This window comes from Heloderma suspectum, chromosome 3 (genome assembly GCF_057233095.1).
Source record: "Heloderma suspectum isolate Gila_16-S chromosome 3, 16-S_ref, whole genome shotgun sequence".
Lineage (NCBI taxonomy): Eukaryota > Metazoa > Chordata > Lepidosauria > Squamata > Helodermatidae > Heloderma > Heloderma suspectum.
Window position 1 is genome coordinate 221740492 of NC_139460.1, and position 23071 is coordinate 221763562.

At 40.8% G+C, this 23071-nt stretch overlaps 1 protein-coding gene across 5 annotated transcripts in view; it reads right to left on the reverse strand.

Annotated features, from left to right (window-relative positions):
- SGMS1 (sphingomyelin synthase 1) overlaps positions 1–23071 on the reverse strand; it is a 100992-nt gene that overhangs the window by 27034 nt on the left and 50887 nt on the right. For 3 of the 5 annotated variants that reach the window (XM_084845726.1, XM_084845724.1, XM_084845725.1), the window contains one exon: positions 13715–13789. The exons of 1 other annotated variant lie outside the window; for it this stretch is intronic. The gene's annotated coding sequence lies outside the window, so the exon portion shown is untranslated. Of the gene's footprint in view, positions 1–4915; positions 4979–13714; positions 13790–23071 lie in introns of those variants that run through there. One more of the 5 variants, XM_084845728.1, reaches the window with a different exon arrangement.

Genomic DNA, 23071 nt, shown 5'->3' on the forward strand with positions numbered 1-23071 from the left:
TACTGTTGCCTCTTGACCCTCGTACAAGTTTCTCAGGAGACAGGTAAGGTGGTCTGGTACTCCCATCTCTTTTAAGAATCTGCCACAGTTTGTTGTGATCCACACAATCAAAGGCTTTAGCGTAGTCAATGAAGCAGAAATAGACATTTTTCTGGAATTCTCTTGCTTTCTCCATGATCCAGCGAATGTTGGCGATTTGATCTCTAGTTCCTCTGCCTCTTCGAAACCCAGCTTGTACTTCCGGTAGTTCTCGGTTCACATACTGCTGAAGCCTAGCTTGTAGGATTTTGAGCATCACCTTGCTGGCATGTGAAATGAGCACAATTGTACGGTAGTTTGAACACTCTTTGGCATTGCCCTTCTTTGGAATTAGAATATAAACTGACCTTTTCCAGTCTTGTGGCCACTGCTGAGTGTTCCAAATTTGTTGGCATATTGAGTGCAGCACTTTAACAGCATCATCTTTTAGGATCTTAAATAGCTCAGCTGGAATACTGTCATCTCCGCTAGCTTTGTTGTTAGTAATGCTTCCTAAGGCCCACTTGACTTCACTCTCTAGGATGTCTGGCTCAAGTTCAGTGACCACACTATCATGGCTATCAGGAACATTCAGATCTTTCCTGTATAGTTCTTCTGTGTATTCTTGCCACCTCTTCTTAATCTCATCTGCTTCTGTTAGGTCCCTGCCTTCTTTGTCCTTTATCATGCCCGTCTTTGCACAAAACGTTCCCTTGCTATCTCCAATTTTCTTGAAAAGATCTCTGGTCTTTCCCATTCTATTGTTTTCCTTGATTTCTTTGCATTGTTCATTTAAGAAGGCTTTCTTGTCTCTCCTTGCTATTCTCTGGAACTCTGCATTCAGTTGGATATATCTTTCCCTTTCTCCCTTGCTTTTCGCGTCCCTTCTTTCCTCAGCTACTTGTAAAGTCTCATCAGACAGCCACTTTGCTTTCTTGCATTTCTATTTCTTTGGGATGGATTGAGTTGCTGCCTCCTGAACAATGTTATGGACCTCCATCCATAGTTCCTCAGGCACTCTGTCTATCAGGTCTAATCCCTTACATCCATCCCTCACCTCCACTGTAAACTCATAAGGGATATGATTTAGATCATACTTGTATGGTTTAGTGGTTTTCCCTACATTCTTCAATTTAAGCCGAAATTTTGCAACAAGAAGCTCATGATCTGAGCCACAGTCAGCTCCAGGTCTTGTTTTTACTGACTGTACAGAGCTTCTCCATCTTTGGCTGCAAAGTACATAATCAATCTGATTTCGATACTGACCATCTGGTGATGTCCATGTGTAGAGTCGCCTCTTGTGCTGTTGGAAAAGAGTGTTTGCGATGATCAGCGTGTTCTCTTGGCAAAACTCTATTAGCCTTTGTCCTGCTTCATTTTGTACACCAAGGCCATGCTTGCCTGTTATCCCGGTGATTTCTTGACTTCCTACTTTAGCATTCCAATCCCCTATGATGAAGAGGACATCTTTTTTTTGGTGTTAGTTCTAGAAGGTGCTGTAGGTCTTCATAGAACCGATCAACCTCAGCTTCTTTGGCCTCAGTGGTTGGGGCATAGACTTGAATTACTGTGATGTTGAATGGTTTGCCTTGGATTTGTACTGAGATCATTCTATTGTTTTTGAGATTGTACCTCAGTACTGCTTTTCCCAGCCTTTAGTTGACTATGAGTGCTACTCCATTTCTTCTAAGGGATTCTTGCCCACAGTAGTAGATATAATGGTCACCTGAATTAAATTCGCCCATGCTTGTCCATTTTAGTTCGCTGATTCCCAAGATGTCCATGTTCAATCTTGCCATCTCATGTTTGACCACCTCCAGCTTACCTTGATTCATTGACCTTACATTCCAGGTTCCTAAACAAGATTGGTCTTTACAGCATCGGATTTTCTTTTCACCACCAGACACATCCACAGCTGAGTGTCCTTTCAGCTTTGGCCCAGCCGCTTCACTCTTTCTGGCGCTACTTGGAAATTCCCTCTGCTCTTCCCCAGTAGTATATTGGACACCTTCCGACCTGAGGGGCTCATCTTCCGGCATCATATCTTTTAGCCTTGTGATACGTTCCATGGGGTTTTCTTGGCAAGAATACTGGAGTGGGTTGCCATTTCCTTCTCCAGTGGACCACGTTTTGTCAGAACTCTCCACCATGACCTGTCCGTCTTGAGTGGCCCTGCACGGCATAGCTTATGGCTTCACTGAGTTACGCAAGCCCCTTCGCCACAACAAGGCAGTGATCCATGAAAAATTGTACAGTACTGTTAATTTCCTGCCTAGTGTAAGGATCTACTCTATAAAGCTTCTCTTTCCAAAACGTGTAGCAGAAAGACAGTGATAATGTTCTAAATTTGCCCTGTGGCAGGAGATGACTCTACACAATTAAGACGAGCCACCTGACTAAGAACTACTCTATCTATAATTTGCAGAGCACTAGTAAGGTGTTTTGGCTTAGTAGTAATGTTGGTGCAATAATCCACAGAGCACCAAAAGGCTAGGCTCACTGTAAGGTTCTTTGAACTCCCCTCTCCCCTTGAATTTCAAAACCAGCTTGGCTTGGGCCACATGGGCAGGCAGAGAGCTGCTGCTTGGGGTGAGGAGTGTGTCCGCTAGAGTTAGTCACACGGTTCTGTGGATTGTGGCCAGGACGTGAGCTTAGTTTTGCAGCTCAAAATTGCTAGAACTGTGTACTTTATAACTCAACAGGAGCCTGCATTTGCTTTTGCCTGTGCATAAATATTATGGCTTAGGTCAGTTATATTATCTTAATCATGTGGTGCTGTAGTGATTCAAAAAGTCACGATACATGTTGTGGTATTGAGAGTAAGCTATGGAAACAGGCACAGATGTTAGTCATAGGAAAGAAAAACAATATACAAGGGCAGAATTATAGAGGCTTCACTGGGACAACAGCAACTACTTACATCACCATCAAAAAATTCTCCTGAAGCCATTATCCTGTTGGTATCTGGGTGTGGCAACAGAGAACAACACAGCCTATTCGCACCCATTTTTCACAAAATTTTAATACGCTGAAATGAGTTCTGTACTTCAGAGTAAATTTTATGTGAACCAAAATGTTTGTCCCCCACCCCATCCCATTTCCTCCAATATATTAGTTCCATGGAACTCAGCCTATACTGCTCCTCCACTCATTGTAGAGGACCACTTGCACGCTCTCCCATATTTGAAAAGTGTTACGTCTTTTAATCCCATCTTACTGAGGTTTAGCTATAAAGACTACCTCCCCACATGGTGTCTCCTTATATTACAAAGGTCTGTAAAATCAGCTGAAAGAGGAAGAAATTGCATGCCAGCATTTGCTTTCATTTTCTGAAGCCAACCTGCTAAGGAAAAGTCCAGTGCTGATTACAAGAGTTTCTAAACAAGAATAAGATCTTTAAAATGCTTTGAAAAAGCAAATTTACTATGGTTTTATCCAAACTTAAATGTAAGTTCTAATGTTAACTTACATAGCATAGTTCCTATACGCACCTTTTGTCCATACTGATAAAAAGCCTCTGCCCTTAAAAATTGGTTTTCACAATGTTTTCAAGTTCAGCAAGTAACTATAAACAATTTTATAGACCCTAGGCATTGCTTAGGGCCAAAACAGACATTACTTTAAATCTATATCTAGCAGCTATGCCTTTTCTTTTCTTTTTTTCATTTTTACCCAAGAATAGGTGGGCCTGAACTGGACTGGGCCCTTCCACTTAGTCTAGAGTAAAAATGAAAAAAAGATACAGCTGCTAGATACAGATTTAAGGTAAGTTTTGTTTTTGTCCTTGGAGTGGAGAACAAAAGTTACATTTGCTAAAGATGTTAAACAGTATGATCAGAAAATAGCGCATTTTTAAGACAATACAGTGTATTTTTTAGAGAACCTAAGGCTTTCTGGTTTTAGAAGTGCTTATTTCACTAAGAAAATACCTGTAGATCCCATAACTCGAAAATTCCCCTCAAGAATTACTAATATTACCTAAATTACGTGAAACGTAGGGACAATGGACCTCCAACTGTAGTTCATCATAAGATACGCACCCGCCCTCTTCCTAACACCTGTGTTGCATCTAAAGATGTTAAAAATATCCTGCTCTCTTCCCATTTCATCTCCATATAAACATTTGTGACATCTTACCATAATCCTATTATGCAGTGAGTCACTAAGGGATTATTAAAGATACAACATGGGCAAACTGATTGAAGAAGTATTAAGGCATCCTTGACTGGGATATTTTATATAGAGATTACTATTGACCCAAATAATGAAACAGCTTCATTTAGCAAACCTGTGAGAAATAAACAGGCAAACAATGAGATGGCAGCACAGTGGACCCCGCAACCAGCCTGCTTTTGAAATAACCTGTTCATACAAGGACATAAAAAGTACTTCATAAAAGAGAAACAGTGGTAGCAACTGCTATTATAAAAGATAGTATGCTTAGAACTAACTATATTCACCATTAACTTTTAAACACATTTTAAATCTGCTTTTTGTTTCAGTTTGCAAGCCTTCCTTATTTCTGAACATTTCTAAGAATTCAAAGAGCACCACCATATATTAAAATACATGCAATAATTATTCCAAGTTCAACTAAGAAAATGTTCTTTTGTTCAGCTTGCTACTTTTTCCTTGTAAAAGATATTTTGGCATACTGACGTGAAAGCACCCTTATTTGAGAATGTTACTTTCATGGCTCTTTCAGAGCTTTAATGAAACTTCCCCTGCTGTGTGCACAGAGGTGTAAATAGAGTCTACAATCTCTCCCCACCCCACTCATAGTAAACAGAAAGAACTCCATGAAAAAGTCACACAGAAAGCAGCAAAACAATACATGCTGTAAATTATATATGCCTAAATAAAGCTTTTAAATAAAACCCTCTTGCACAAAACTCACGCGTTTTCCTACAGATGCATTTCCCTGTCCACTATGCACAAATCTACGTCAGCAGCTTTTAAGAAAAGAAGGAGGAGTAAAACTATTCTGGGAAATCCAGTTCATCTGGGGGAAGCCTGTGACTTACGTGGGTGGAGCTATGTCCCGTTAGAGAGAATTTATAAGCCTATTGCAGTTCACGAAAGCTAGATGCATTTCAATGCAGTCTGCACAGATGAATGAGGCTGGGTGTGCCAAGAGAATGTAGATTTCATGGTACGCTGGGTGTGGTTTTTAGGAGTTTAAAAATGAACAGGGCAGTTTTAGGATTTTCAGTTTTCTCCTGAAAGCGGGCATTTTTTTTAACAGTACAGTAACTATAGACAGGATAGTCAAAACTTTTTAAAGCTCAGCTTTATTAAATTTAAGTAAATTTCTGTCACAGTTTGAAATCCATTACAACTCCTCCCTACAAAAGTGTTTGCAGATGCTCAAAATACTTTGTTTTGTTTTACAAACAAAGCTATTACATTAATAGGCCTATGAAATGACATCACAAAAAGAGTGCATTTAAAACAAACTGTGGAAAAGTGATCCTATTTTTTATCAAATTATTCTGTCATCACTGCTTAATGCCAAAAAAAAAAAAAATCAAATAATTACAGGAAAAAGAAGTTTCTAAAATGAATTATATGGTAACAATTATGTTCACTGTATTGAGCCAAAAAAAATCAAATAATTACAGGAAAAAGAAGTTTCTAAAGTGAATTATATGGTAACAATTATGTTCACTGCATTGAGCTTTTAAGCCCAAGATCCTGTAACAAAGGCACATGTCATCAATGGTTTAATTGCACTGGTGGCATTCTGATCTTACTGGCAGCCCAGTTGATAATTGGATTTCTACTGGTGTAAGTAATAAATACTGCAGTTACAGCAGTTAAATACGTTTAATGAGGCCTGATTGATTTGGAGCTTTTCTACACGAGGTTGTTAATCGCTGTATCTATTTTGGTTTTGTTGCAGAATTGAGCTCTGAGCTCTGTACAAAGAGCTTTTTCCTTTCCTGTTTTTTTGCAACATAACCTTGAAAAGGTGCTGTGCTATGCTGGAATAGGGCAAATACGCAAGTAGGAAAATACATTTGCTTTCCCTTTCAGAATACCCCATTTTCCCCACTCTAAAAACCCAGGGAGAGTGGTCTTAAAAAACAAAAGCGAAACCGAAGGATTACGACGCTATCTAAAGAACCCATAACCAACTGCAAGTAAGGAATGATGAACACACAATAAATGCCTCATGTAGAAAAGCTCTACACATTCAATGCTGTTCCATTACCAGTACTGATATGCCAGCGCCTCTAGTCTTAGAAATACTTCCCAATACAACACAGCAGGTATAACAACTTTTCCTAATTACTACTGTGGGTGCTGGTCAGGTAAATATTCCCAAACAGAGGTACCACAATCGGTAGTATGCCAATGTTGTGTCAAAATATTGTTGCTTATGAGACCCAGCAGACTAATTAAGGAGATGAGAAAAAGTAAAACATGGTGGATGGAGGTGCTATATGCTATAAATTATCAAGGCACTACAACACATTCTTGAATAAGAGAAGGAAAAAAACAAAAACAGCAAGTAAGAACACAGAAAGCTGATGGAAATGACACACTATAACAGCCTTCCCCAACCTGGCACCCCACCCCCGTGTGTTGGACTACAACTCCCACCATCTCCAGCCAGCATGGCATGGTGGGAGGCATAGTCCAGTATGGATGAAGAGTAATCAGATTTGCGAGTCTTGTAGCACAATTTTATGCTTGCCTACTTGGAAGTACTGTTCTCCCACCGCCCCCACCTGCTCCGGCCCACACCTGAGTTCAATGAGACTTATTCCAGGTAAGTGTGTGCAGGATTGCAGTCTTACAATCCAATGCTAAACACAGTTACTCAAATGTAAATCCCACTGAGTTCAATGGGGCTTACTTCCAAGCAAATATGCATAGAATTGCAGCATTAATTGCGAATATATAGCAATCACCTGTATGGCATTGCCTAACTAAGTACTGAAAAGCAACTATGTATATTGTAATAAAAATACATCAAAACAGTAGTTAAAATTAATTCTTTAATCAAGACATGAAGGGGAAAACAAGGGAATTTTTCTTGCTGAGCTTTAACATTTCCTACGCAATACAGCAGGAAATGTCAATGCAAGACTGACCAGAAAGGATTGTTACTTTGTTCTGTCTTTCTCCTGCCACAGTGTCACTACTTTTCCATAAGAATTACGTCAGCTACATGATTAATGGGGAAGGTGTGCAAATGCACTGTGCACAGGACAAAGGTCAAAAGATCAGACACATTAAGAAATTATGTTCTCTCAGAGATTATATTCCAAGAAGGGAGAAGGATTAGCTAATGCTTCAGATTGTACAAACTCCTGTGTACTTCTGCACCTCAAAAGCACAAAGTACATACTGCAATTTCATATCAGATATAGAGCTCAGTCTGTTACTTATTGATCATAGGCCAGCCAAATTCACTGAGCCTTTCATCATTTCCATTAGTCATAAGATTAATGGTTTATAGTTCATTTATAAACCCCCTTATACTCAGTTTATTTCATTTTTAAAATATAGCCTTACCTATTAGCATTGCTTTCAGGGCAGCTATCAATATAGTTTAACAACTTGTTTTCAGTAGCCTGTTCCTTCAACTCCCATGCCATTTCATGAAACTATACAATCAAGCAACAATTTATGCAAGCACTCTGTACAGCAGTGAAAATTTTTCAGTACATGTAAGAACAGCATCAATGGAGATTATGTATATATAAATAAAATGGGAAACTTCACAAAGAAAAGAGATACATTGTTAGCCACTAGAGTGTATATCTGGGGCAATACTAGAGCAATCAATGAACAAAATATTTATTAATACCATTTGTATACCATGTTCATAATGCATATTCCAGGGCAATTAAAATATGAACTCAAACCCAATAGACAATCTAACGACCCAGAAAATTTTCTGCCGCCACTCCACAAACAAGTAAAGGAGCATGTTGGTCAAGCTGTCACACTTAGGGCACTTCATGTATTAACTAAAGAAACTTCAGTACTAAGAGAGCAATTCTATGGCCGCTAGACAGTGTCTAGATGGCCATAGGATTTTTCGGTTTCTGGGAACCGCTCTCCCCACCCTCTCGTCGGCGGCATGGTTCTTCCCCGTCTCCGCACTCATAAACTAAGCGTGGAGCAGGCAAAAAGGGGGTATTCCTGGGAGCGGGGAGAAGACCATGTAAGCATCATTGTGATGCTTCCTATGTGCTATGAAGCCTTCCCCCCTCCCGCTCTGAAGTCCCTAGGTAGACAACGAAAACCGGCTGTCTAGCCGCAAATGCAGGGCAACCAGAGCACAGAGGAGAGGATCCCCTCCATGTTCCACCTGCTGTGCATTGGACAGTCAGCAATCTCTTAGTTCAGACGCGGCCGATTATCCTGGCAGGACTGCGCCCTAAAGCATTGTGTGGGTGTGTTGTGTGTATATGATGTGCTTGTGTATGGTGGGAGGCCCACAAAACTAAATCTTCATGGGATAGATGGCAGAGTGCAAGAGATTTTACCCTCAAGGAGAGACTGATGCTGTACATTTGTAGCTGCAACTTCAATGTTTAAAAAAAGGGGGAGAAAGAAATATTTTAACATATATCTGGAATATAACCATTCTGGTTTTGGAAAAATTCTGAGATACTCTCCCCCTGTTCTTTACAGTAAAATGCAGTTCAAATGCTTTTAACAAAAACAACCTGGCTTCAAGCTCCCCCAGATATTGCAAACAAAAGGATCACTCCTGTTTGAACAAAACCACACAGCATTTTCACTTTCAAAGTATTAAGAAAATAAAATTGGATAATATTGATTTGCAAGGTAAAGTATTCTAACTGTATTATAAAAATTATTTGAAGTGCTGCAAGATATTGAAATGTAATGTGAGCTAAGTACAACAGAACAAGATTATTTGAGCTATTATGTGAGGTTAACATCTGTTTCTATGGGGCTCTTGTTTTCTATTAACAATTTAGAATAAATGTTTTATATATGTAATGATCTAGCTATATGATATGTAATACATAATCATCTACCTATATTATTTTATGAACTGGTAACTATATTATGGCAAAATGGCACAAATTTAACACCTTAAACACAAAGAGTTTTCCTCCATGTAATTAATGTTTTTATCATGAAGTACAAACAACAACTATTTGAAACCAATGTTTAAACAAATCTCACATGTGGGGAGGAAAGCCTCATGGTAGCTCATGCTACATCAAGTTAATTTCAAGTCAGCACACTGGATTGACATAGGTACTTCCATCTTGCATTAAAAAGAATTTTAAAATGACCTAAATATTTGTGTTCATATGCATAGTTACATAGAATGACTATTAAGATCAGAACACAACTTGAGATAATGTCTATTGTACAAATGGAAAACCATTTAAAAGGCATTCCTATATTGCCACTCTGCGCAGTCAATATTGATTGCATTGTCCTACTGGTGGTGAAACTGTTGTCACAAACAGAATGTGCCTCATAGAGAAAGTAATATATGTATTTGTGTGTGCTGCTATTTTCAGATCTCCCAACCTGAGGACTGTTGATTCCTCCAGCTTATTCAGCCAGTAGAACAGAGCAGGAGACCTAAGTTCATTCTGAGGTGGTTCTGTCCTCCTTCAGAAATCTCTTTATTTGGTGGAAAACCTGATGGAATGAGCTTTTATATGCAGGGAATGGAACAGTCATGTTCTCTGGGATCAGCTCTAGTACTGAAAGAGCCCTGGCCTGAGCTCTGGCACAAGTGCATCCATGTGTGTGTGTGTGTGTGTGTGTGCGCGCGCATGCATGTGTATGTGTGTGTGTGTGAGAATGGAATGCTTGCCTGCATGGGGGCACTCCAGTGGCAGGGAGTTTTGGATAAAAACATCAACACACTTTTCACAGGAGGTACAAGAAAAATGTGAAGGAGCAACAGGAAAGGTTTTTTTGTGGCAGAGGACTGTGTTCTCTGCTTACACTTATGCTGGCAAAGAAGGTGGGGAGCAGTAGTACTTTCTAACAACAAACGTTCAAGCTGCTGTGAAAGTAATACAATCTTCACATGCTCGGAGGCAACTTTGTGTCACAAATTCCAGGACTCAGCCCTCGTACTGAACACAGAGTCTATGACTTAATCCTGGTGAGCCCTAGGCCAAGCACAAGTATGCCAAGGGTATATGGTTTGGACTGAGGTTTTTTGAACACCAAACATGTGCATTCAGATATGTACCTGGTTTCCTGAAAACCTGAAATCTAAGGAAAGGAGTTGTCTTGAAGGAAAGAGGGACACAGGCAATCAATTGATAAGGGAAATATCCCAGCTAGCCTAGAGACAGGAAGACTGCTGTGGTACTGACATTAGTCAGGTGGGGTGAACATTCACAAGAGCTTTGGAAATACTCCACACAGTCTAAAACTGCATTTTATATATTGTTTGGAATTTATCATCAAAAACTTTGGCTATAGGTCATTTATTATGCCCTCCCAAGGTGGCTTACAACAATATAATACATAAAAAGAGTTAAAATATTAAAAGTGAAAAAACATAAAAACAACAAAAACAATAAAAACCAAAAATAAAACCAACAATGGTGTTAACAGCAGCAACATTAGCAGTCACATCAATAGAAGACCAAGGTAAAATAATGTGTTTTCAAGGCTGCCATGGAGCATGGCTGACCTCTGATGGCAGCTTGTTCCAAAGATGTGGGGCCACTGCAGAGAAGGCCCTCTCACGTGTGGTCACCCACCTGACTGATCTCATGGGTGGGCAAATGAGAAGGGCCTCTCTTTCTGATCTTCAAGTGCAGGAAGGCTGATATGGGTGAAAGCGGTCCTTCAAGGAACTTGGTCCCAAACCGTTTAAGGCTTAAAGGTCAAAACCAGCACTTTGAACTGCGCTCGGAAATGCACCAGTAACCAGTGCAGCTGGCGCAGTATAGGAGTTATATGATCGAATTGCCTCACCCCCACCAATACTTGGGTGGCCACCTTTCTGCACAAGCTGGAGTTTTTGAACCGTCTTCAAAGGCAGCCCTACGTATAGCACATTACAGTAGTCCAGCCTGGACGTGACTAGTGTGTGGATATCTGAGGCAAGGTCCATCATCTCCAGATAGGGCCACAGTTGGTGTACCAGCCTAAGCTGGTAAAAAGCACTCCTGGACACTGCAGCCACCTAGGTGTCCCCAGTTAGCTCAGAGTCCAGGAGGACTCCCAGACTGCGCACTTGGTCTTTCAGGGGGAGTGCAACCCCATCTAAGACCAGTTGTAAATCTTCATCCGAAGTTGTTCGTTTCCCAACCCACAGTACCTCCATCTTGTCTGTATTAAGTTTCAGCTTGTTCACCCTCATCCATCCCAAAACAGCCTCCAGACACTGGTTCAAGAGTTCCACAGCCTCCTTGGGATGTGCAGATGGAAACGAGAGGTAGAGCTGAGTATCATCCGCATACTGATGCCATTTCAGCCCAAACCTCCTGATGACTTCCCCCAGCAGTTTCATGTAGATGTTAAAAAATGCCACCCCTTGCGGCACCCCACAGGCTAATGGCCATGAGGTGGAACTGAAGTCCCCCAGCACCACCTTCTGAGACCGCTCCTCCAGAAAGGACCAGAACCACTTTAAAACTGTGCCTCCCAAGCACAACTCCCAACTGTGCCTCTGGATAAATGATCCAGAGGGATACCATGGTCGATGGTATTGAAAGCCGCTGAGAGGTCCAGAAGAACCAAAAGGATTGCACTCCCCCCATCCATTCCCTGGCGTAAGTCATCAACCAGGGTGCCCAAGGCTGTTTCCGTCCCATAACCAGGCCTGAAACCTGATTGGAATGGATCTATTTATTATTATTAACATTTATATTCCACCTTATATCCTAAAAAGCCATCAAAGTAGTGTACAACAATTTAAACCAATAAAACCTTGCAACAATAAAAACAAGTAATTAAATACAGTAAAATATTAAACCATTAAAAATACACATTTTAAAAGGCTCAATTGAAAATATGCATCTTTACACCCTTTCTAAAGGCCAAAGAGTGGGGGGCAATTGTGGTTCTTTGGGGAGCGCATTCCATAGTTTGAGTGCAAGACAGGAGAAAGCCCTTTCAGATGTGCCTGACAAATGGACCTCTCCTGTAGATCTTAGTAAGCAGGCAGGTTTATAGCAAGACAGGTGGTCCCTTAGACAGCCAACTCCTTTAAGTTACGTCTTAAAAATGCTCCAAACCTGTCCCTTGACTGCTTAGCAGATATTGGAATTAGAGGTATTGAAATTAATTTGAGTAACATCAGAAGAAAGAAGTGTTTATAAAAGTTTCATATTGCAGTGAAGCCATGGAGATACAAATAATTAACAGTCATATACTTTTGGATGGTAGAGGGAAGAGAAGAGAAACATACAGAGACTAAGCAGATATGCAAATTATACCACATGGAAACAGTCAGGAGCAAAGGAAGGACTGGGATACTTGCAACATTATGCAAAGCAAAAACGGGGGGAGTATCATTTTCAGATTCAATGTAACTACAACTCTGCGTGCATATATCACAGCCTATCAAGAACAAAAGGAACGGATGCAAATCCAGACCAGAAGGGCAACTTAATGCATTAAAATTGTCCTTCTAGCACTACTCTATTGCTAATATTTAGTACTTTTAAGCAGTTTAGGGGAGGCATCCCAGGCAACTACCTGAAAGTCACTGGGCTTGGGAGAAGCCAGACTTGGGGTATGTGAGAGAGCATAGCTTTTTGAAACTGAGGCTCATTAATCTTTGATAACAGCTCAGAGATGATAACCAATAGGAAAGTGACGTCACTTTCACTTTCAACAAAAAATAATATTGACCAGTCTTTAGATCTCTGTCCAACACTATGCTTCAGTTTGTGAGGGCAATGGCAAGAAAAACGATCTTGAACTAATAGAGACAGATTAATATTCTAAGGCTGTCACCTATTCTAATGTTATTTATATTGGTCCACCCTGTATTCAGTTTCTTGATGTTAGTAGGTTTTAGTCATTTTTACATTTTAAAACTTCTATAAGCTTAGGAGGAGGGAACCATTTTGTTTTTATTTGCTTATATATGACATTAATAAATGGATATATACAGATCTACGCATGCAAATTTGTCATCTTATGACAAAATTAAATCATGCATGCAAACTGTTTATGCCAAAGTTGTGAAATAGGCTACAAATGCAATTAAAAAATAAGGGATTCAAAAGTCAAACAAATGGAAGCTGAGGGCAGGGGGAGCAAAGATGCTCCTTGCTGGGGGTGCCAGACTTGCTTTTAAGAATTCATGAAGAAAATGTGATGTGGAGAATATGTATATGGATGAAACAGTATAATAATGAAGGACCACTTGTTAACACCCATTTTAGTTTTTTTAAGTGTTTACAAAGTACGAGGAGACATTAACTCATTATAGCATAACAGAAATGTGAAACAGCCTAATACAGCCTTTACAGAGCATATCCTTTGAAAGGATCTACTTAAAACCACAAACCACCCTATGCAGATACGTTTGCTAGTACAAGTCTAATAGACAAGTTTGCATCGGTTAAAGAACTCCGGTTTTATAGTTTTGCACGTGTGTGTTGGTGTGTGTGTGTGTGTGGGGGGGGGGGGTATTTAATGAGGCAGATGCCTTTTTTTCTTGTTTCAGTACTTCGTAAATGTACCTTTTAAAGAAAGGGAGGTTCCTTACCTATCTGTCTCCTTGAAGTCATAGCAGTGTCACCCATCCTCTCAATTTGTTGATGTCATGCCTTTGAGTTGCCTCCTACCGAGACAAAAAATCTTGTAATTCTAAGCATGGTAGCTTCTTGCACACTGATATATTCCCATATTCCTTCCACCACTTACACACATTCTATATTACTAATAAATACAATGTTAATCTTGTGAACACAGATACGTGCCTGGTGCTGCTGGAACTCCCCCCTCCTTCCAACCATAAAAAGAAAAACATTTTTATAGCAACTGACAAGGAAAGTCCTATGCACGTGTAGTAGGTCTCATTTTATTCCTAGGCACCGCTACAAGTGTCCCCTTCCCCAATCTGGTCTGGAACTCACAACGCACTATTTCTGCAGATCTGCTTACTCTGTGCTGAAGAGCCAGTTGCTGTGATAAAAGGAGGAAGGGGAATAAAAATGACATGTGTAGCACATTTCAACTGCCTTAATAATTTTGGGACCCTTGTCAATGAGGTATTTCTTCAAGAACTAATGGAGCAGTACAGAGCTACACAATTGTAACTGCAGAATAGTTAAGAAAAAGCCATTTTATTTCATCAGAACACAAAATACGTTATTGATATATATATAGCTTGTAACAGAACAGCACACGGCCCCAAAACAAAGAAAAACAAAAAACGAAATGTTGTTGATGTTAACATCCTTGCCTCATTGTCCTGTCTCTGGCTTAGGAGCCGAACAAGTAGATTCTTTGATCCAGTGAGATACAGGGCCCCAGACTGTAACAAGACCAACCTTATACGTTTTGAGAAGAACGTAGCTATGCTGGAAGAATCTGGCCAGTTTCCAAGAACAGAAGCAGATGCTGTTTCAAAGTAAAAACAGCAAGAACATGCGCATGGTGCTACAGAAGTGTGTTCTGGTGTCTAATAGCCCTATTCTGGCACTAGCTCCGTCCATGTCACCTCCACCAGTTGAAGGAATTACTTCTCTACTCATATAGGCTCACCACACAACACAGAATCCTGGAAAATTAAGGTTCGACATTGCACAGGGAGCCTAGCCAAGTAGAGAAGGCTCCCCACAGCAGAAGTTATTCCTCCCAGTCATGTAGGACAATGGGGACAGTGATTGGGTGTGTGGGGGGTGGGGAAGCAGGGCAGAGCTAATGAGATGGGAGAATGCTTGTTCTCCCATCTCACATGTTTTCAAAATACAAAAGAATACTTGAATAAGGGCTAATATCAAAACAAAGGCAAGTATCCAACTGTGTTGTTCCATTAGTGCAAATGATGTCGTGCTAGCAGAAACTAGGTTCTGAACTATGTGCAAGAGAAGAATCCAACTGAAGTTACAATTGTGCAAGCGTGGCTGTGCAAACACAGTTGTGCATTATGCTTGCACAACCTGTTGCATATTCCACTTGTGCAACCAGTTGTGCAACTGCTTTCACAACCAGTTGTGCAAACACAACAGGCAACCACTCATACAGTGGAAAGATTCAGCGGAGCTCTGCTAGTGCTATTTGAGTTTGCGGAATGTCACCGTTGGATACTGCCCTAACGTTGTACACTGGAAATCAGGCTACTTCATACTCTTAGCACTTTCTACAGATATAGAGGAAGTTGTATATATGTGAGGATGTTTTGCCATGCCAAGCCTTTAAATTGAGCTACGTGGTTTGGACTGAATTTAGATCTGTGTTCTTCTCAGATGCTCTGCTGCCAATAACTGCATGAGTAACTCTGTTACTTGGGGACATGGATTCTCTGCTATTCCCAATCCTTATGTAGTTATCACATCCTGGCTTATTTTCCTGGGGTTGGATCCAAGTTTAGTCATTTTTGGAGGCAGAGGCACCTTCCATGAGTGGAGCCCTTCTGTCAATGGAAGGCAGATTGTGGATCCAATTTCTGGTTTGTTAACTGCGATTAAGTCAGAGTTCCCCAGCTTGGATGTAAGAAGGAACTCTGGCTTAATTCAAGTCAGGATTTTCATGTCAAAACCAGTGCGCAACAGGATTGAGGAGAGGAAGAACCAGGTTCCCAAGTTCAGAACTATGGTTTGTGAAGCCTGGAGCGATCGTCTGAACCAGGCCATAGGTTATGGTCTTTACATAACTATGATCTTTACATAGTTATGGTTTTTACATAGCATGTAAACAGTACTTTTGACACAGAATGAGCCCTATCAGGAATTCACCATAAACCATAGGACTGCTGCTAATTTGCATATTACTTATTTTTCAAAGCATTTTAATTAACAAGGCAAGTGCCAAAATCTATATGGGACAGGATGTAAGTTCCTTTTCACAATAGAATTGTTAATAGGAATAGAACTGTGAAAACCTGGGAAGTCTTTGTATACAACCACAGTAAAAAGAAATGTTGAGCTTCCTTTCTTACTCTTTGATCAGTTCAGCATTTTTGTCATGTGCGTTAGAAACCACACTGAACTTCATATTCTCAGAAGAGTCTGGGGCTCTTTCCTAAAAGAAGCCCTGCCTTAGCTTGTATTAGCCCAAAGGGCGTTTCCAAAATGCATTGCTGTAGTTACAGCTCCAAACAAAACAGAGTGACAAATGATTTAGAGTGACAAGTCATTTGTAAAACCCAACAGAAATATTTCCATTCTTTGAAAATGAGTCACTTTATCTTTTTTAATTGTTTCAGCGTGATTTCCATGTCAACATCTATTGCCGTAGTAGCAGACAAATGCTGCCTTTATCTTACACAAAATTTTATGATAAATTAGCACACTGCTTCAAATATACTTTTTAGAGTGGCATCAAACGCATTGAGCAGCAGCTCTCCACAGAAGCTATACAGTTTTGACAAACATTTGTTGGGGTTTATTGTATTTGTCATACATTCTAGAGATGAGTGGGCTTTACTCCACTCATGTCAGAAATGTTTCCAAAAAATCAAAAAGACTTTTGAATGTTAGCCAAGCCAAGCCTTAGAAAATGAATGCTTCCATCCCTAACAGCCTTCATTATTCCTAAAACATCTTCTCTTCCACTGAAGGAGCAAGTGCACAGCTTGGGGTAGTCCTTGACCCAACTGTCACTAGAGGTCCAAATGGCCTCAGTGACTTAGAGCACCTTTTACAGACTTCAGTTGGTTCATCAACTGCAGCCTTTCTTGGATAGAGATATCCTTGCCACACTGATCTATGCTCTGGTCACATCGAGGCTGGATTATGCAATGTGTTATATGTGGGGCTGCCCTTTAAACAGTTCAGAAGCTTCACCTACTACAGAAGTTGGCTGTCAGAATTCTATCTGGTTTTCTAGATGAAGCCATATTACATTAGTTCTGACAAAAATACATTGGCTGCCTATTCACTACTGAGTCCAATTCAAAGTGCTGGTGCTTTACCTTTAAAGTCCTAAACAGACCAAATATCTGAAGGGGTCTCTCTTCCCATACCAATCTGCCCATGCATTAAGAGCATGAACCACCTCCAGGCCTTTTATCTGCTTGATTGGTCATGGGGTACCCAGGAAACAGGCCACCCCTGGCCATGCAGCTGCTTGTCAGCCATTCATTGTGTATGCCACCGGCTGTCCTTCCTGAATGGTTAGTGCCCCACTTTTTTCAAACCCCTTGAATTACAGCTGAAAGTCCTGACTTCGCTCCCATCTGGGTGTGTTTCCTTTCAACTTCAATGTGGTGGTGTACAGAGGCCAACTGCCAAAACAGTAATCCTTGTTCCAACATTTCTGACCCTGACTGTATACTACCCTGAGATCCATTTTTATAAAGGTACACTTTATAAACTCTTAAAATAAATATAAATACTTAAACCAAACCCAAACAATTCAGCAGAACAGAAAGAACCTTTTGGCACCAAGTGAATACTTTTCTTTTTTAATTCACTCAGGCCTTTTAAATAAAGCCAGGTCTCTCAACATTTGTTTGTTTGTTTGTTGAACTGCTAATTGCTCTGTCTCCACTAGAAGGAAAGTTTTATGCTCTGTGGTTATTATTTTCTGGTTTTAATTGCTCTATATTATATGTTTAATATTGTTTTTGTTTTGCTTTCCGTTCTGTAAGCTACCCAAAGAATATCTGTTGATGTGTAGCCACAAAAATGTAATTAAACAAACATTTGCTAAAATGCACAAGCAAATAAAAAGGCTCTTTATCTGGCACCATAGTGTCATCAAGTTTATATCGGGCAAGCCTCTCTGCAGAGGGCATTCCAAGACAGGGTGCCATGCCCCCAAAAAGCCCTCTCCCTGAACACCACTTGCTTAACTTCAGAAGATAGAGAGATGGACACAGGGAAGGGCTCTGATGACTGTGGGCTTATGGGGATGAAGATGTCCTTCAGGTACTGTCAGGCTCCCAGCCAACCCAAACCCAGGAGAGACCACTCTGGAGGAGGAGGATTGGGATTCCAGAGCAAACCTACTCCCACAGATGATGTGGCGTAACCTCAGGAGCCCTGTCATAGGTCTGCTTTGCCTGGAGCCCTGAAGAAACCCTCTGACTCCATTCCAAACCCTGCCTTGGTTCCTGACTCTCCTCCCTCTCCTGCAGCTCTCCAGAGCAAAGGCAGCAGGCCAGCTGAAAGAGTCTGAGTCATCATCAGAGCACACACCTGGCCACCAGAAGACCTCTCACCCAGGAGGAGAGAAAAGTCCCAGCTGCAGACAATGAAGAAGCAGACCCAGCTGCAACCACTGAACCAGGAAAAGTAGCAGCTGAGAGCTTGTATAAGCAGCCTCCTCCCAGACCTTTGCTGGGTTAAGAGCTCTCATTGAGTTCCCTGCTCCAGCTTCCTTGTTCATGGAGGGATACCTAGGTTCAAGCCAGTTAAGGCTTTATTGGTTATCTCTAGAGGTGTGCATCGACCACAAGATTTGACTCAGACTCTGATACACACTTCAGAAAATGGCCTGATTTTGCTCAGACCAATTTGGAAGCTGTCCACCTCAACTCAGATGCTGAACCTGAGTCGAGATTCAGAAATCCTATTTATTTAATCTTTCTTGGCCACCTTTCAGGGCAGAAGCTCTCCCAACACAGCTTACAACAATATAATACATAAAAACAATTAAAATATTAAAAGTGATAAAAATATAAAAACAATAAAACCCAACAATAAAACCAACAATGACGTTCAAAGCAGCAACAGCAACAATAGCAGTCATATCAATAGAAGGCTAAGGTAAAATAATGTGTTTTCAAGGCCTTCTTAAAAGTCTGCAATGACGGAGCATGGTGGACCTCCAATGGCAGCTTGTTCCAAAGATATGGGGCCACTGCAGAGAAGGCCCTCTCACATGTGGTCACCCACCTGGCTGCTGTCACGGGTAGGCAAATGAGAAGGGCCTCTCTTTCTGATCTTAAAGTGTGGGAAGGCTGATATAGGTGTAGGTGGTTCTTCAAGTAACTTGGTCCCAAACCGTTTAAGGCTTTAAAGGTCAAAACCAGCACTTTGAATTGGGCTTGGAAATGCACCGGTAACCAGTGCAGCTGGCACAGTATGGGCGTAATATGATCAAATCGCCTCGCCCCCACCAACACTTGGGTGGCCGCATTCTGCACAAGCTGGAGTTTCTGAACCATCTATGGGATAGATAAACTGAAACTTAGGTTAACTTACATTTTGTGGTTTCACAGAGGAAGATGGTGATTATTTTTCAAACCCATCAGTAACTAAGTATCACCATTAACAATTCAGTGGAAAACTCATGGCGAAAGTAGACTACATCATAACACTACACCCTGTTCAGCTGAAGTTACTCTGTTTTCATGTCCACGAATGGAATAAATTCTACCCTCTGTCAAGATTGCTATAGCTTAATGCAGCACATGTCTTGAAGCAGGTTTCACTGTTGGCCCACTTCTTATTTAGGCTCATCAAAGTATGCAGTGAGGTTGTTTTACTTGTATTATGATTACACAGCCTTTGCAACAAACACAATGACCTCATGTTTCCAACACAATGAGAGCTTTTTATTTTTAAAAAAGAGAAAAAAGCTAGAATTGCCAGGATTTCAACAGAAACTTGCAGGCTTAAAACAGAAAACACACATTATGGACTATAATATATGAATAAAAATGTTATTTCTGAACTAGAGTGGAACGTTTATTGCAATAGAATATGCAGCACTACCAAAGTATAATGGCAGGTAATAATACTCTTAAGTATTAATAATTGCCATCATGCCTAGAATAGTACCTTTTAAACCCACATCAGAGATTGTATGAGAATGTGTAGGGGAAGAAATGGGGAAATGGCAAAATGCCCAAAACAAGCACAATACACTATTAAAAATCAGCTGGTGTGGGAGAGACAGACCAAGTATCTGCCCCATAAAGAACATTTACTGGTGGAGTTGGGAAGGAGAGCCCTTCACCTCATATTTCTCTCTGGCACAGCTTTTGAAGTATAGTCAATTCCTCAGTGCAGTCTTCCATGTGTTTTGGACTACAGCTCCCAGCATTCCTGATCACTGGGTATACTGGCTAAGGCTGATGGGAGTTGAAGTCCAAAACACCTCGAGGCTCCAGTGTGGGGAAGGCTGTCTCAGTGACTATGGCAAGATAATTTTTTTAAAACCTCAGAAAGATCCCATCGTCCTTCAGTCAGTAGAGCCTGACCAATAGCTGCTAAGGCAGAGGCATATATAGGGAGAAGGGGCAGTTTCTTCTCCAACCAAGAGATCTGCGGAAGAAATATGCTCCTGCTGGCTGAGAAGAGACATTACCCATCATGAAGTGGTATCAGGTAAAACAAGCAGAAATGAAGGCATTCCTGACATCAGATGTTCTACAAATCTAAATACATGGCTGTCGGTCTCCGATATCCTTTCATATCCATGTTCCTCCTGTATGATACAGTCCTCCATGAAATTGTTTTTCCAATATTTAAAGAGTAAAAGAAATACGCAACTATGTCTTAGGGTTCAATGGACTAAATTGGCATTATTCCTATCCTAAAAAGAACCACTGTTTCCATTTCTGTTATTGTCAATATTTCCCTCTCCTAGCAACTCTGACACCTGACTGTAAAAGAGACTCATCTGTTTATTAAAACAAGAATGCATTAGTTCTTCCTCGATCTCTTTGCTGTGTGCATATACTTATTCTACAGGTTCAGGAGACAAACTACTACGAACTATTTCATATTATGCTAGTGACACAATCTAGACTCGAACTCTTGTTCCAAACTGCTCTAAACCTCTTGTTTAAGCTAGCAGGAGGAGCATATATTATCATGTCTCTTCTGGTTAAAATTAGGAAAGAGACAAGCTTTTTTGTTGTTGTTGTTGTTTACATGGGCATAATATGGTGCTCTGAAGTGATTTTGGAATGAACAACTGAAGAAACCTTGTGTCAAACTACAATGAAATTCCAAACATATATATTTATTTACTACATTTATTACATTATTTATTTACTTATTACATTTATATCCCACCCTTTTTCCTCTTTAAGGAACCCAAGGTGGCGTACATAATCCTCCTCCTCCTCTCCATTTTATCCTCACAACAACAACCCTGTGACGTAGGCTGGGCTGAGAGTCTATGACTGGCCCAAAGTCACCCAGTGAGCTTCCATGGCCAAGTGGTGACTAGAACCCGGATCTCCCAACTCCCAATCCAACACTCTCGCCACTGCACCACACACATACCATTACAAACAATTAAAAAACACACACCAAGCAAAGATGATTCTCCTGCATCTATACTAGAACTAAGCAGTTCTCTTACCTTATATTTTTCCCAATCTTGCATTGAATGCTTTTCAAGATATATTACCATAGATAAGGAAAGAGATAGACCCCATGTGAAACGCAAATCACTTATTCCACAAATCCTTAAGTAAAACATTTGTTATAAGAAAATCACTGTTCAAGTACAAGATGCAGGACAGCATGAATAGGTCTGCCCCACAGCAAGGGACTGGAACACATGGATCCAATCTTCCACTTGCGGAAGGGTTCAAAATCCAGTAGAGTCTCTTGCTGGAGAAGTTGGGGGAGGAAATTTTTTTCCCATTTCCTCCTTCCCTTTGCAACCATTCACACCACCTCACAAACTATTGCGGAGGGTCCTCCTGTGGAACAGTTTTTTTTCAAGAAGTACAGGGAGCTGCTGTGAGAACTGGCAAAAATTGCCTCCCCCTATGCAAGCATCTAATTAGCAGAGCTCCGTTCTAAGCAAGCCTGGATCCACTTCATGGCTTTTTGGCCCTTTGAGATGTAATCTATATAGGCTCTTTCCCCTTCATCCACTAAGCCCCTGCACTAGACAGCTTTTGAGGGTAGCATCCTTCTGATGCGACCAAACACAAATCACTTGTTGTGTTCCTTACAGTGACTTAAGAATCTCCTCGGAGTGACCAGGCAGAGATGATTTACTTAGAACTTGTTTACAAGAGAGATCTGCCCAGCTATATCCTTGTTTATTTTAGATGTTCCAATGAGAACTTTTTGTTTTGCCAAGCTCTCTATTTATGCTGATTCACTGCTGTTTTTAAAACTGCTTTATTTTATTATTATACACCACTTTTTGCATTTCCTAAGGTTGTAACATGTAGTTGATTAATCCAATTAGGATAATCAATTAAGGGTGCAATCCTATGCATGTTGAGACAGAAAAAGAGTCCTGCAACTCCCAGAATGTCTGGCTGGGGAACATTGGAAGTTGTGGGATTTTTTTCTGTCTAAACACACATAGGATTGCATTCTAAACATAATTGCTTTAATCAGCGAACACCTTTAAATGTTAATTATTTTTAATAGGAATACTTATAAAGATTGCAAACAACATGTGGAATCTTAGATGAGGTATTCCTCCTTCTCTGTTACACGAGAAATATTTCTTCTAAGCTAAGTGTCTGCTTCAACACATACATACATCCTCTAAAAACAAAGCAGTTTTTTTCCCCCTTCAGAACAATTTTATTATTTGTAGGCAAATTTTGGTAGCTTTAGGGCGCAATCCTATGCACGTTTAGACAGAAAAAAGTCCTACAACTCCCAGCATGGCTGTCTGGGGAATGCTGGGAGCTGAAGGACTTTTTCGGTCTAAACATGCATAGGATTGTACCCTTAAGGGAGCAATCCTATTGCCACTAGACATTGGTAAGAGGGCCATAGGATTCCTTGGTTTCTGGGAACCAAGGTCAGAGCAGTAACCACACTCCCACCCACTCTCCCTTGTAGCCACTGTGATTCTCTCTGCACTGGCTACTCATGGCACTCAGAAACAGAGCATGGAGACGGGCAAAAGGGGCAGTCTCAGGTGTGGGGAGTGGAGGAGACTGTGGAGGCTGCTTTACACAGCTTCCTATTGGGTCTCCAGGCCCCTTCCCCACCTTCCCCGCTGCACCTAGATGGGCTAG